Consider the following 16252-nt stretch of genomic DNA (forward strand, 5'->3'; position numbering starts at 1 on the left):
CCACCCAACTGCCTACAGCTATGAATATTATTTTCATTCAAAAATGAAGAAACAAAAACATAAAGATTCAATTTCAGTGATTTGTCTGTGATACTAGTTTGTAATGTTGATAGTGTGATTAAAATTGAGCCCTTTATGACTTCAAACTCAGAATATCATCAATTGTCTTCCCCGATTCTGTTATAAAACTCTCATGTAATGCTAACACTTGATACAAGGCTAGAATTAATGGAATATTTCTTAATATACAACAAAAGAAGAGATGCAAAAACTATTATTACCCATGTAAAGAATGTAGACTGACCCATAGTTTAGCCAAAATAGCTGATTTCAAATTTGTATAGTAGAATTTTATACTATAGGAACACACATATAATTTCATTCATTCTCAACTTGCACAGAATAATTTGGATTCATATTGAACACTAAATAAATAAGTATCTGTACATTTATAATAACTTGAATTTTGAATTGTAGATATGTGAAAATATTTTTGACATTGTCACAGAACTCTTTCCTTTCTTAAGTATTAATCATTAGGGAGAAAGAAGTTTCAGCCTCATTTAATACTTAATCTAAGAAAATTAGACTATTCAGTAAGAGTTCCCTTTTCTTCTCATCTCATATTTTTCTAACATCATGCCTCACTATTCTGTTGAAGTCTTTGACATGTCCTTTCTTCTTGTTATAACAACTCCTCAACAACATCTTCAATCTACTTCTTCCCTTCTTGTCTAGACAAAAATAGAAAATAAGAATAATGTTTGTCCTTTATTTTTGAAGAAGACCACAACATTAGGGAAGTTTTTCCATGACAAACAGGTGAATGGATTAGAGTGAGGGAGTGCTGTGCTAAGTCAACTGTCTCACTCACTCCTCCAGTGTCATCTGAGTCCAGGGGGTAAGTGACTTGCCCAAGGTCACACAGCTAGTTAGTGCTGAGTCTGAGGACAGATTTGAATTTTGGTCCTCCTGACTCTAAGACCACTGCTCTAGCTCTATCTTCTGTACCATCTAATTCCCCAAGATCAGATGGTAAATACTAATAGTAATAATAAATAAAAAAGTATTAGAGCCAAGATTGGACCTTTATCCTCTGACTCCAAATCCAGGATATTTTCTATTCCTTCCCAATAAATTCTGTCAATGATTAAAAGAAAATATAGTAAACAATTTAATTGGTCAAGTAAGGGGGTGATAAACAATACAAATATAAGCTATGTATCTCATTCTGCCTCCTATTTAAGGGAAAAATTATTCCTATAAGCTTCCACTTCACTGGGGAAGAGATGATAAATACATTACTGCATACAAACCTCTTGTCTCTGGTCGAGTTTAGGAGGGCGGGTTCAGGCCCTTATATACTTACTGCAATATGCATTTCTTCAAGCTGATTAAAACAGAAACCTTCTATTCTGTTGAGGCATCATTTCAACTAGTCAGAAATTAGTTTGCTCTATTACTGACCTCCACTGCCACACCAGGATTACCTTTTCACATCCCTATGTATATCGTGAAGATAACTTGCTGCCTTTCCTCTGGTTATGGGGAAAAAGACCCTATCAATTGCAATGATCTTCCCTACTCCCCATATTCTCTCAGATCTTCAAATTCAAAGTCAAAGAACAATTCAGGTCCTTGTGTTTTTCATTTGGGTCCCTGTGGAATCACTTTCAATGTTTATAAACCCCTTGATTCAAAGTATTCTGAAGAGAAAAAAAAATTCCCAGGCATAGATTCATTATATAAAGAAGTTATTTGTTTTTGAAAAGTTGGGTTGGAGAGAGGATTCTGGGAAGGTGGTGGAATAGGTCAGAAAACTTTGGCTCTACAAATATCCTGGACAAAAAAAAAAAAAGGAACATCGCTTCAGAGAAAATGTAGAGCGGTGGTGGTGGGGAGACAGCTAGGTTGGGAGACAGCATCAACCTTAGAAATTGTCATCTCACAGACAGTGTGGGGGTCTGGTAATAGGAAAAGGTTGGAGGACCTTCCATTATTGAGGGATGAGTCCCATGCTACTGCTGCCAGGGAGAAGAAGCTAGCATACACCTGGTGAGCACAGCTGACTGGACAACTGCAGGAGAATAAAGTCCCTGGTTTCAATTCTTAGCAATGTGGCCTGCTGTAGTTTGCAGCCATCCAATGGAAGCAAGATCTTTTGAGGGTCAGTATAACTAGGGGTTCTAGCTGTGGTTTATGATTAGAAAGGAGAGTGCAAGGTTGAACCCTGGGATAGAAAAGAACAGATACAGGACAAAACAGGACAGAAAATAACAATAAGAAGGATGTGAGACTAGGGGCATCATTCCCCACACCTGTGGACTATAACTGCAGCTAAACAGTTGTGGCTAAAAGCAACAAAACATGAGTAAGCAAAGGAGAAAGAACCCTATATAGATAGCTACTTTGGGGATAGGGAAGATCTGGGTTCATATTCAGAGGAAGATACTGAAAAAAGGTAACTCCTTTTTCAATGAAAAAATATCAAACGATCCTAAGAACAAAAAAGTTCTCAGGGGAACTTAAAAAAAAGAATTTAATAGTCAAATAAGAGAGACTGAAGAAAAATTAGGGAAAAAATAAAAGCAATACAAGAAAATTAAGAAATTATGAAAAGAACATTAACCAACCTGACATAGATAATCAAAAACTTAGGGAAGAAAATACCTCCTTAGAAACTAGAATTGAACATAAAGAAGCTAAGGCACTAAAATTAATAGAACAAAGTCAAAATAATGAGAAAGTGGAAGAAAATATGAATAGTAAAAATATAAGAATTATTTTACCTGAAAATTACAATAAAAAATCTGATACATTAGTATAAGACCTTATTAAGGAAAATTGCCCTGGAGTTCTAGAACAAAAAGGCAAAGCAAAAATAGAATAAAAAATTCATTAATTGCCTCCTGAAAGAGATTCCAGAAGGAAAACTTGTAGGAATATCATAGTCAAGTTTCAAAGCTTCTAGGTTAAGGAGAAAATATTGGAAGCAAAAAGATTTAAAAAAAAGCAATTTAAATATCATGGAACTACAGTAAGGATTTCCTAAGACCTAGTAGTTATTACACTGAACGATCATAGGTCATGTAATAATATATTCTGCCGAGCAAAAGAGCTACGGTTACAATTAAGGAGAAATTACCAGGGCAGCTAGGTGGTTCAATGGGTAGAGCACCGGCCCTGGAGTCAGGAGTACCTGAATTCAAATCTGACCTCAGACACTTAATAATTACCTAGCTGTGTGGCCTTGGGCAAACCACTTAACACCATTGCCTTGCAACACCCCCCCCCAAAAAAAAGAAACCAAAAACCTTAAAAAAAAGGATAAATTACCCAGAAAAATTATCTGGAATGAAAAAAGAAATGATCATATAAAGAACTGAAAGACTTTAAGGTTTTTGTGACAAAACATTAGAACTTGAGGGAAAAGTCAACATATAATATCCAAGAGAATTGTAGGGTAAACATTAAAGACAAATTATAAGACTCAATGAGGTAAAATTGTTTATCTCTTATATGTGAAAATATTATTAGTATTCTTATTACTATCATCATGTGGTAGCTTAAAAAAAGATGAACTGAAATGTGTATGATGAGATGATTCTAAAAAATTAAAACTGTGTAGGAAGAGATGAAAAGGAGTAATAATCTCATACAAATGAAGCATAAAAGAAAAAATTGATATAGAAGAAGTTAATAATGGGGAGGGTGGTAGTGTTGGAATTGTATTCTCATTGGGAAATGGTTAAAGAGGGAACAACATACATATATGTATATATATATATATATATATATATATACACACACACATATGTGTGTGTGTGTGTGTGTGTGTGTGTGTGTGTAAAACTCTTCCAGGGCAAGGGGATAGGTTGGGTGAGGGATAGAGGATAAGTTAGAGGGTTGGCTAAGTTAAGAAGGAGGAAGACAAGGTAGTAGGTAGAAGTAAAGTCTGTCAGTGTTAATAGAGTTTGAACGGGGAATTCCAGTATATCTCCAGTACCCATTTGTACTTCTCTCCCCCCTCAGGTGTTTCCTTTCCCATGATTCATTTTCTGTGATTCAATCTCTGCTTGAAGACAATCTTTAAGGAGGAATTCACCTTCCAAGGAAGTTATAACATGACATATGTCATAAAAGTTTGAAAAAATTTCTCTTGGGCAAAAATCTCTTTTGACCTTATTTTTCTTTGGTTTCTATTAGTTTATTGCTTTGTTCCATTGCTAAGCTATTCAAATGCAGATGTAATTTATTAATCTCTTTTTTATTATTGATGTAGGCTTTCAGAACTATAAATTTTCCACTGAAAACAGCTTTTGCTGCATTTTGATGTATTGTATCTGTATTTTCATTATTTTTGAAATAATCTGATATTCATTCTGTTTTCATCCAATAATTATTTCCTATATGAGGGAGTTCACATCTTTTATTTAATGAATCATTATTTATTACTAATTTCATTGCCCAATAGACTGTAAGAGGATTATGTTAGACCTTTAATTTTCTACTTTGCTTATAGTTTGTGTGTTAAAAACTACACAATTTAAAAACCATCAACAACTTTAATTTTATTATTGTACATGTGAAACTGAAATTAAGTGATCAGTGAGTGAGTGGACATATGACTAGAGGAGCTGATATATATCCACCTTGACAATTTTGCTATAAACAAAACCAGAAAAGGGAAGAAGGTTAAAGCTAAGTGGAAGGATAGCTCAAAGAACCTCTTGGAGAAGTACAACATTGATGAGGTCAGTCAGATAGCCAACTGCATTCATTAAGTGCCTAATATAAGTTACCACAAGACCTAGTCTATTCCAAATTTGCATTGACCAGCTATTTATATGAAATTAGTGTTCCTGGAATTATTTTAGGTGCATACTAAATAGAAGGAATTTTAAAGGTGACAGAGTAAGAGCACTATCCTAGATTTTGGGTATAGGCAAAGGAGGACAACATGTGACCATTGAGGCTCTAGATTATATGTAGAAGGAGGAGAAAGGTAGCCTAGGAAAATGGGATGAGAGCACCAAAAAGAGAAATTCTATCTAGTTCACAATTGTGCCTAGGACTTGTTCTGCTTCTTAGGATAAATTCAGATACCAAAAAAAACTTAGAAATTTCCAAGGGACTCTAAGTTAAGCAATTTTCTCTTAAGGTCTAGTTCCTCATCAGATTTGGCTGCTGATAGACTGGGCTGGGAAGACCATTCTATAGACTTCTGTGGTTCGAATTCAGGTGGTTCTTCTGCCCTGGAAATTCAAAAAAGCTGTAATTTGGTCCATAATATCTCTGTTGCTCATTCCTCTAATATCAGAAAAGAATAGCTATAATAGGAATAGAGAAAACAGGTATCTTGTTCATGACCAGTTGGGAGAGCAGCTGCTGCTGCTACCTTTGTCCTCATTCACACTTAAAATTGTTTTTCCTCCTCACCTGAAAACCACTGGGGAAGAGAGAGACAGATTTTTATTTTGGTTTGCCTTTGCATATAGTTACTGATTAGTCAAAGGAAATAAAGAATTTCTGTACATACATCTGAATAGGGAAATGTCCTTCAAAGCAATACACTGATATCAAGTCTCAACATGTGTTGGTACCAAGCCATCTACTTTAAGGACTGTGACCAGTTTTTTGTTATGTAAATATTTGAGTGCTTTTCCCTGTGGATTTAAAAATGAGGTCCTTTCTTAGTCTTCATTCATTTTTCTTGACCTCTCTACTTTATTCAATATTTCCAAATATCTCATCCCCCTCAAGTGCTCTCTTATCTAGGATTTTAGGAACAAAATGTTCTCTAGGGTTGTCCTTACTGGTGTGCTCTTTATAAGTTTCTTGACTATCATTTCTAACAGGCCTTCTAATTGTCACTATCTTATGGTTTTCTCCTGTGCCCTTTCATTTTCTCATTATATACTCTTCCACTTGTAGCATCATCACTTCATATGGTTTAATTATCATCTCTAGGCTGATGACTCTGAAGTTTACACTTCTAGTCTTATTCTTTTACTTGAATTCCAGTTCTACTTTGTCAGCAGTAAGGATCTCAAGTTTAACACATCCAAAATAAAAATTATTATCTTTTCTTTCAAAATTCACCATTCTTATCAACTTTCCTATTGTTTTTGATGATACAAAAATTTCCCAGGCATCAGGTTTAAAACCCTAGTTCAAATCTTTATCATTTTTTAACCTGAATATTTCAGTAACCTCTTTCTTGATCCTTTACCTTAAGTCTCTCACTTCTCCAATCTATATAACTGATAAAATATTTTCTTAAGAACACATATAACTATGTAATTCTCTTAAACAATAAATCTCAGTGATTCTTCTGCCAAGGATCTCAGAATGCTATTAGAAGTTCAGGTATTAAAATGGCAAAAATGTTGATCTAGAATCAGCAAGGTGATAAAAGAATAAAATAACTTAGATTATTAAGATAGAATTGTTGAAAACAGAGCAATAATACATGCCTTTAGTTCTGATAACAGTTTTGTCTCTGGTTCAGTTGAATTCCAAGACCTCTTTTTTGCCTTCCTGTTTCTGCATAATGTTGAAAGGGAAGACCAATACTACCAGCTTCGATTGGGGTACCCAACAAATCTGAGAATGCACCACTTTCCTTATATTAGGTCATTTTATAAATTTGGGACCTGCCAGATATTATAAACCTAGGAAAAGGGTTTTGGTAAGCATGAAATAAAGCAATCCATATGTTCTAGTTACTTAGGTGTAATGATCTCTGTCCATCAGAATATCCCCAAGTCTAAGTGTCTTGTAATATTATCTTATCTTCAGGATTGATTTACCCTTAGATATATATCACAGCTACTCCTGTGAACCATCTTCTTCCCATATAATCTATTAGATCTGCACATAGCCTATTTATAGCTAGTTAGTTGCAGGATCTAATACTAACTTTGTTCAGTACTTAAAGTCTTTCATAATCAAGTTCCAGCACAGCTTTATTGTACTTTTACTCTCCTTCATGCCTACTCCAGAGAAGCTGGCATTCTGAATGAACTCCATTTTTTGACTCTATACCTTCTGCCTAGAATATATTATCTCCTCAACTTAATGTCTCTAAATATCTAGTTTAATTTGAGACTCAGGTCAAGTGACACTTTCTACCTGAGACCTTTCTTGATTACCTCTAAGTCTAGTACCCTACCTGTCCCATCACCTTATTTTGATTTTGTATCCATTTTAATATATTCCTATAGATGTACAGGTTATTTCATTTAGCTAGAATCTAAGTTCGTTGAGGGCAGGGACTGTTTTCACATTTTTCTTTGAATTCCTAGTTTATTGCCTGGCACTGAATAAATGCTTGCTGATTGATCAGTTTATCACTCTAAATTTCATAAACACCAGAAAAGAAGGTATATATTTTTTTATTTGTTCCATTGAGTTTTCTAAAACATCAATTCAATCTAGTTTAATACTATTTAGCTCTCTGGCTTCTTTCTTGTTTATCTCTTTGATGGATACATAAAATGCACTGGAAATGGGGTGGAAAAATCTCCTCTTATTATTCTAAAAAAATCTAAGTATTCTGGTAAGGCCATGAGGTTTTTCTTTATGAAGTTTGCTGCAGCTGTTGGATACAAATAAATTTGATTGATATAGTCTCATATTTCAAAAAAGCTATTAGGATTTAATGCCCTTCTTTGTCTCTTTCAATATTTTTCTGGTATGAGTTTGGCTTTATCCAGATATTGTTAGTTATTTGTTATTTGGCACTACTTCTGTGGACCAGTGATATAAATGATGCAGTTGCTCAGTTCAAGAATATAGACATCAACTCCTCCATCTTCTTATCCTGGGTAGCTCTTGTTCATGTCCTTACATGAAAGTGCCACAAACAAGCCTTTTAATGTACTGGGAACATTTTCCTAGATGTCTTGGTCAATCAATCAATGAATAAGTATTTATTAAATACCTATTTGCCAGAAACTGTGCCTAGTCCTAAGGATATAAAGGAAGGCAAAAGAGAATCCCTGCCTTCATGGAATTTACAATGGAGGAGACAACATGTAAACAAATATGTACCAAGAAGATTTTTACAGGATAAATAGAAAATAATTAATAGTAGGAGGGCATTAGAATTCAGAGTGGTTAGGATACCTGCTTTCTCTAAAAGTAGCAATGGTTTTAGTTGACAAACCAAATGACCTTTTCTCAATCATATCTTGAAGAAGCTTGAGATTTTTAGCTGAGAATTAAGGGAAACTCTGGTCAGAAGGCAGAGATGAGGAGGGAGAGCATTCCAATCATGGGAACTGCAAAGAATTATTCCTGGCAAAGGGTCAAGAGCCTTGCTTGATACAGCCTGAAGGCATGTGTTCCTGTATCAAAAGTTTGATGGGTAGGAGGAAGGTATAAGAAGAGAAAAAAGTAGGAGGAGACTAAGTTATGAAAACCTTTGAATGCCAAACAGGTCATGTCATTTTGTATTTGGTCCTAGAAATGATAGAGAGTCACCAGTTTACTCAATAGATATGTGTGAGTGGGGTGTGTGTGTGTGTGTGTGTGTGTGTGTGTGTGTGAGAGAGAGAGAGAGAGAGAGAGAGAGAGAGAGAGAGAGAGAGAGAGAGAGAGACATGGACATGTACCTAAGGAAAAAATCACTTTGGTGACTGAGACTGATGTACCAGCAGGCTATTTCAAGAATTCAGATATAAGGTGATGAGAATATGCATTAGAGTGGTGATTGTCTCAGAAGAGAGAATGGAGAGTATTTGAGAGATGTCACAAAGATAAAATTGACAAGTCTCAACAACAGATTGAATATAAGGGGTAAGATATAGTGAGGAAACCTCCAAGTTTAGAATCTCAGGAACTAGGAGAGTGGTGTTGTCCTCTTCAATCATAGGGAAGGGGAGTATTTGGGGAGAATATATTGGGAAATATGAGTTCTGTTTTGAATATGTTGAATTTAAGGTGTTTATGGAGCTTCCAATTCGAGATATCTGAAATGTGGTTGAAGCTGAGATTATTAGAGAAGTGAGGCAGCATAAGATTTGAAAATCATCAGCATAGAGATGATAGCTACATCCATTAGAACTGATGAGATCACCAAGTAAAGTAGCATAGAGGGAGAAGAGAAAAGGGACCAGGACAGAACTCTGAAGGAAATTAGAGAATATGATCTGGATGAAGATCCAACAAAGGAAACTGAGAAGTGTCCTGAAAACTAGAGAGAAGAGAGTACCAAGGAGGAGAGTTATCAACTGTGCTGAAGACTATAGAGACATCAAAGAAAATGAGAAAATGAGAAAAGGTCACTGGCTCTGGTAACTAATATCACTGGCAATTTTGGAGAAAGTAGTTTTGGTGAAATGATAAGACCAAAATCCTTATGGAGTGATAAAAGCCAAAAGTAAGGAGTTAAGAGGAGAGTGAAAGGAGAAAAACTATTGTCAAAGTGAAGGTGTCAGTAGATTATGCAGATTGACCATTAGTTATCTTCTCTAATTACATAATCAGTCTATCTCTTTTTGGGGTTATTTCTCCCTTTGTGCATTGTATTTCCAACAATATCATATGGCAAGAAATGTAACAAATGACATTATGAAGGAAATGAATGAATTGAAAAGGATATGGGCATGTCACGTGAAAAGCATAGGATAAGAAAGGATAATAGGAGGTGAGCTGGAATGCTATATAGACACCTATTGAATGTTAAAAGTCCTAGAAGAAGCTCACCAGTGCTTGTTCTAGAGAGTGATTAAGATATACAGAAGATTATGATATCACACAAGATTGTGTAGCTGGGGTTCAGTATTCATAGGTGGAAGGAACACCCTCAAAAATGAGAACCTTGTTCAATGAGGAAAAGTGTTTGCTTGATAGAGTTAAGATGATTCTGCTTAAAAATCATACTTAAGGGGCAGCTAGGTGGTGCAGTGGATAAAGCACCAGCCCTGGAGTCAGGAGTACCTGAGTTCAAATCCGGTATCAGACACTTAATAATTGCCTAGCTGTGTGGCCTTGGGCAAGCCACTTAACCCCATTGCCTTGCAAAAGCCAAAAAAAAAAAATCATACTTAAAATGTAACTGTTGTCAGTTTATAATACTTCTCCCCCAGGAGCATAGAGAGGATGGTGCCTTATAAACTGTAAGTTTGTAAAAATTGGAGCCACTATTATTTGTATTTCTTATTTATAAAATTTTTAATAAAAATAAATGTGAAAATAGAGGGTTATAAAGAACATTCACTTCATTAGCCTTCAATAATGAAAGGTATTTTCTAGCAGTCAATTTACAAATAGTAGCTCTTGGCATGATTCACAAAATTAATATCATTTTATGCATATATTTGTGGAAGAACAAAACTATATATCCTAGTTGAAATCTAGGATGAATTGAAAGGTTGGTCAGAGACCTCAGAAATGAAATCTTAATTACAGACATTATTTCAGGCTCTCTGGATTTGTCTCTTCTTAATCCTGTCAAGTCTTCTGATCAGGTTGATGGGGCTGCTAATAGTGCTTTACTTCTCACTGGGTCATGTTCCATTCTACTTAATAGTATTGAGTTTTATGAATTTTAATGATTGCTATTAAGCTTTTAAATAAGAGTGCCAGCAGGAACAACAATAATAGAAGAGCTCCTAGGCCCATGGGATTCAGTTTTCCCTAAAGATTGTCCTATAGGCAACAATCAGATAACTATAGATGAATGCCATACTTCAAATAATAGTTAAAATTTCAGAACTGCTAACTTTTATGGAATTCTCTCTCCTGGTATCCCGGGGTGCATAGCTGAGCAATGATGGTTTATGACCTTTTTATAGGTTTTTTTGCAAATTCTAAAGTCCAAGTTCTTAATATAAAGGCTCCAGGAATGAAAATATAATTTTAAAGTATGAATTTTATAATTTTGCTATATTTGCTACATTCTCATTTAATTTATTAATAGTTTTAAAATAATAATAATAATAATAATACCTTATATTTACATAGGGGCAGCTAGGTGGCATAGTGGATAGAGAATAGGACCTTGAATCAAGAAGATCTGAGTTCAATTCTGGCACAAACACTTATTGACTGTGGGACCTTGGGAAAGTCACAGCTTCTCTCTGCTTTACTTCCCTCATCTGTAAAACTGAATAAGCAGTTCAAACTCAACCTCAGACACTTAATAACTTACACTTAATAACGTAGTAACTTACCTAAGGCCATATAATTGGTTATTTCTGCTAGGCAAAAAGGTATAACTTAGAAACTAATTGTTCTTTCAATTTTGTTTGATGATTTCTGCTATTTTAACCTAAATTTTATAGATTAGATGGTTTTGTGTATCTCTTCACATATGTAAGAAACTATTCTGATTTTATACATATACATCTCTCTATATATAGCTGTGTGACCTTGGGCAAGTTACTTAACCACATTGCCTTACAAAAAGTAAAAAAAAAGGCTATATACATCAAAATATTTACAGGAACTTTTTTGTGGTAGTAAAGAACCAGAAACAGCATATCATCATTGGGAATGACTAAAGTAATTATGGTACATGAATGTAATGTAATATTATTATGCTGTAAGAAGTGGCAAAAATTAGGACTACAGAGAAGCACAGAAAGACTTTAATGAATAGATGCAAAGTGAAATAAGCAGAGCTGAGAAAACAAAATGCACAGTGATTACAACAATATTTATGGGAAGACCAACAATCATAAAACAATTGGATGTTTTAAAATTCATGGCATCATAGAAAATATATGAGATGATACTATTTTGCAGAGGCAGAAAACCCACAGAGTTGGAAAATTGAATATATTTTCAGACTTTTAAAAATGTATTGATCAATTGAGCAATTTTACCCACATTTCATGTGAGTAGGAATTTTTCCTATTTTTACTCTTTTTCTTCAAAAATATTATTTATTATATGGGAGTGGGTCTTTTGAAGGGACAGGCAAAATTTAGGTGATAGAAAAACAAAAGCAATTAATGACAATGTAAAAATACATGCTGACAATTCTGTTGCAATTGGGGGGGGTATCACTCTATCCTGTTAATCATCTAGGCTTGTATCCCAAGAGTAGATTCTTCACTTTCACTTACCTGCTCCCTCACATATGTGTATTAGCTCTGCAGTATCTTTTTTTTATTAGGTTTTTGCAAGGCAAATGGGGTTAAGTGGCTTGCCCAAGGCCACACAGCTAGGTAATTATCAAGTGTCTTAGACCGGATTTGAACCCAGGTACTCCTGACTCCAGGGCCGGTGCTTTATCCACTGCGCCACCTAGCCGCCCTGCAGTATCTTTTCAATCTGTACTTTTCTCTCTGCCTACACAGCCACTGTCCATTGTCAACTTTCACTTGAACATCACTAGTCTTCTAATTGTCCAATTCTCCACACAGCTGTCAACTAATATTCCTAAGGCATAGATCTGGGCATGCCACTCTCCTCTAAAGAAACTTCTGTAACTACTTAATTCTTTTAGGGCAAACCTTGAATGGCTTTATTTGTCACTTAAGTCACTTCCTAATCGGGTTCCAACTCATCTTGCTAGGATCTTGCTATTCATCCCTCCATCATACATTCTGTGTTCCAGTCAAACTGACTTAGACATTTTTCTTCAGACATAACATTCCATTTCTCATTATCCCTTAGCAGTAGAAAGGAGACCTTATAAGAGAGCTAGGGTTAGTCTTAGGGAACTCTTGCTGAGAACACTATTGGATTCCAGAGTTAGATAAGGAATGTAGAGAAGAGGATGCCCAGGAGCCTTTCTAGGTCAATAGGTAGAAAAGTTAAATTCAGCCTATAAGTAAAGAGCTAGCTGTGACTTTAAGCTGGGAAATCTTGGAAGCCTAAGTTACTGAGATATCTAAGAAGGAAAAAAAGAGACTACATTTAGATTGAATGATGATCGCTAAAGTCCAGCAAAAAATACTGGAGGTAAGATTAAAATGCTTTTTTTTTCTTGTCCAGGGAGTTAAGGGGAAAAGATAAAAAAATTCATTAAGTCTTTGGCCAGGTAAACATTAATTAAATGCTTACAATGTGCCAGGCACTATGCTAAGATCAGGGAAAGAAATGTCTGTACCAAGTCTGAGACTCCAGACATCAGAAGTAATATTTGAAGCCAGAGAAGATAAGTTACTTACCTAAGGTCACATAATTGGTTATTTCTGCTAGGCAAAAAGGGATAACTTAGAAACTATTTGTCCTTTCAATTTTGATGATTTCTGCTATTTTGACTCTAATTTTATAGATTAGATGGTTTTATGTATCTCTTCACATATGTAAGAACCTATGCTGATTTTATACATAAACGTCTCTCTCTCTCTCATATATATATATATATATATACATATATATATATATATATGTATGTATGCAGCATAATATGGTGGATTTTTGTGGACAGAGAGCTATCCTTGGAGCCTTGAAGACTTGGGTTCAAGTTCTGCCTCAGATCCATGCTGGCAGTGTCACACTATAAGTTACTCAACATCTCAGAAAACTTCTTAGATCTCTAAATTGCAGAGAGGTGTCAGTATTCATAGGTACAGGGTACTTCCTCATCAATGAACTTGCTATATCAATGAAATAATAGGTTCTGTTCAGTATATAAAGTCATACACTTTAATGCATATGTATTAAATATGTATAGCAAACATTTGACTTGGCAGGAAACATTTCTTTTGAGGGATTCTGGAAGACATCAGGGAGAAGCTAATGGGCATAAAAATAGAGATGTCATGTAAAAAGGTCAACTGGGATCAATGGGTGAAGGTAATGACTTCAAAGCTGCCTGCTCAATTTGAGAACTACAAAAAAAATTTTCCTAAAAGGTGGCGTGATGGTGACAGTGAAGGTAGTGGTGGAGGTTTTAGTGATGTAGTCAGGCAGGGCAGCCAAGAACTTTGATAAAGGCAGCAGATGTTGGAATACAAATGATGTGAACCCAAAAGATGACATAAGACAGAAGAGAGAGGAATGGAAATTGCTCATTCAATTGATCCAAATATCCAAGAGAGCAATATGCTCAGACTACTGGAACTATCTCTGTAGTGCTACTAATCAATTGTGGGGTCTGAAACCAAACCATTTTGGGGGTGGAGAGTAAGAAGTGGCACTTGTTTGGCAGTGGAATATATATCCATTCCTTTCCTGAACAGATTTGGGTGTAAATCCCTTATCTGTTCTTTACAGGCAAGTTAATAAAACCTTTTCTATGTTTCATGCTTTTGAAAGCTGTTTTTTTGGGAAGAAAATTGAATATCCTTAGGAAAAGTTAAAATTGGCCAGAAGTGTTCTGTAACTAAAGATCTTGGATTGTTTTGTCTGTGCTCTTGAATTGGTTTCTTAAAGTTACATAGCACTCTGTCAGGCCTTTCCTAGAACCTACATTAGTACTGGCAGTTTGGATTTCCAGGGGGACAGCTGCTACTACTCTTTGGGTTCTAGGGATAAGGCTGTGGGTGGCTATTCTCCTGATACTGGTAGTTCATTAGCTCTCATCAATGTGGTTCCCCTTAATAATTTATCCATAGACTCACAACACTAACTGAAGAACAGTATTTACAAAGTTTTTCTTCAAAAACTTGGGTTTCAGTCTCATCCAAATACACACAAAATTTTCTTTTAGGTCAGGTTTGGTGGTAGTAATGAATTAGTCAATTTGCTGCTGGGCTTGACTGGTTCCTTTCAGGGAATGGTTTCTCTGACAGATGGCTAGTTCAGTTAGGCTTACTCCTTATAGGAAATGGTATACTGATCTGTTTACTGGTGACCTGGCTGCTGAACTGACTCCTCACTAGCTTCACTTGTGGCTGGGAAGGCCCAAGAGGGTCACTTGTCCACTGGATTGTAACTGAACTGTTATGGACCGATCACTCCACTGCTGGTCTTATGCTCTGGAATTGAGTCAGAAAAGTGACTCTACTGCCAGGTTACCAGACTTGCCTGGGTCGGTCATTTGGCTACCAGGCTGCTGCCACTTGGTCTGGTCTGAACCAATTGCTTTGATACTGGGCTGTTTACAGGGTGTGGCATCTTTGACAGACATATCAATCTGTTGGACTCCCTGAGCTCACTTTTCAATAGAAAACTGCAGTCTTCATTATTTTCAGTCTCTGGCACAGTTGGGTATTATAAATCTCTCTTTAGCTGTGATTTAATGGTACTTTATTCAGCAAGGGCAATAAACTTCAGCCTGAGATTGGAAATAGATTCCTTTTTTGAGGAGTTAACAGTTACAAAACCAGTAAATGGCTGAGGCTGGATTTGAACTCAGATTTTCTTGACTTTAGGTTCAGTTGATCTATCCACTGTATCACCTATCTGCCTCAATTTGTATCTTATGTCAGATTCATTGTCTCATTCACCTCTCTTTATACAACTGAGCTATTCAAGACTTTCCAAGGTGCAGGATGTTTTCTTTGTATCTGAAAGGCCTTTCCCTTTACATTTCTCATTATGGTATTCAACCTTGTCCAAATTTATAATAAGAGCAAACCTTTGCAGTTTGCTAAACCCACTTGCCAGCATTTTTTGTCTGTGATTTAGATTCAGACTGCCTATCATATACATATAGTTCACATTTTTTCCCCCAACCTATATTTTAGTTCTCATCTGTATTACTTGGAAAAAAGATAGCATTCTAAAATTTTGCAGTAGGTTTCAGTACTGTGTTAGAGGAAAAAATATTCCTTGGCACATTATCTGCTAAATGTTAAAGTAAATTGTATAGTATACATAAGGAATATTAACACAAATTCATTATTGGTTTCTGAGGGAGAACAACAAAACACGCCAAAATTAAATGTTAGTCCATCTACTCCTAAGAATTCAGAATTGGCAGTTCCCCCTCTTTGTTAGCTTCATTTTGCCCTTGACACAAAGAATGTAAAATGTATAGGGGTAGCTGCAAGGACCCATTATCCCATTTAGGATGGTAAGAGTGAGAGACTTTGATTCCATGCTGTTTAGTTGAAGTTGCATTGATTTTTCATTTTGAAGCTCCTAGAAACTGTACACAAAGATACATTCAGCACATCAACTTCAGTGATTATCTTTTTCTTTCTCAATTTCAGTGGAAGTTTCCAAGACCTGTCTTCAAATGTGCTGCATAGTGAAGGTGCCTTTTGTTGTGAGAAGATGTCAAATTTGCAGGTGCTTCCTGAAGAGAATCCTGTTTCAGACTTAGTCTCAAACTTAGTAACACAATATATCACAAAATCAACATATTTTCAGAGACTGGTAGAATCTCAGAAACTATTTTATC

At 35.5% G+C, this 16252-nt stretch overlaps 1 pseudogene; it reads right to left on the minus strand.

The window, feature by feature from the left end:
- The window catches only part of LOC141520522 (5-aminolevulinate synthase, non-specific, mitochondrial pseudogene), a 73386-nt pseudogene extending 58352 nt beyond the window's left edge, over window positions 1-15034 (minus strand).
- Between the last annotated feature and the right edge of the window lie 1218 nt (window positions 15035-16252).

This window comes from Macrotis lagotis, chromosome 1 (genome assembly GCF_037893015.1).
Source record: "Macrotis lagotis isolate mMagLag1 chromosome 1, bilby.v1.9.chrom.fasta, whole genome shotgun sequence".
In the NCBI taxonomy this organism is placed as follows: Eukaryota; Metazoa; Chordata; class Mammalia; order Peramelemorphia; family Peramelidae; genus Macrotis; species Macrotis lagotis.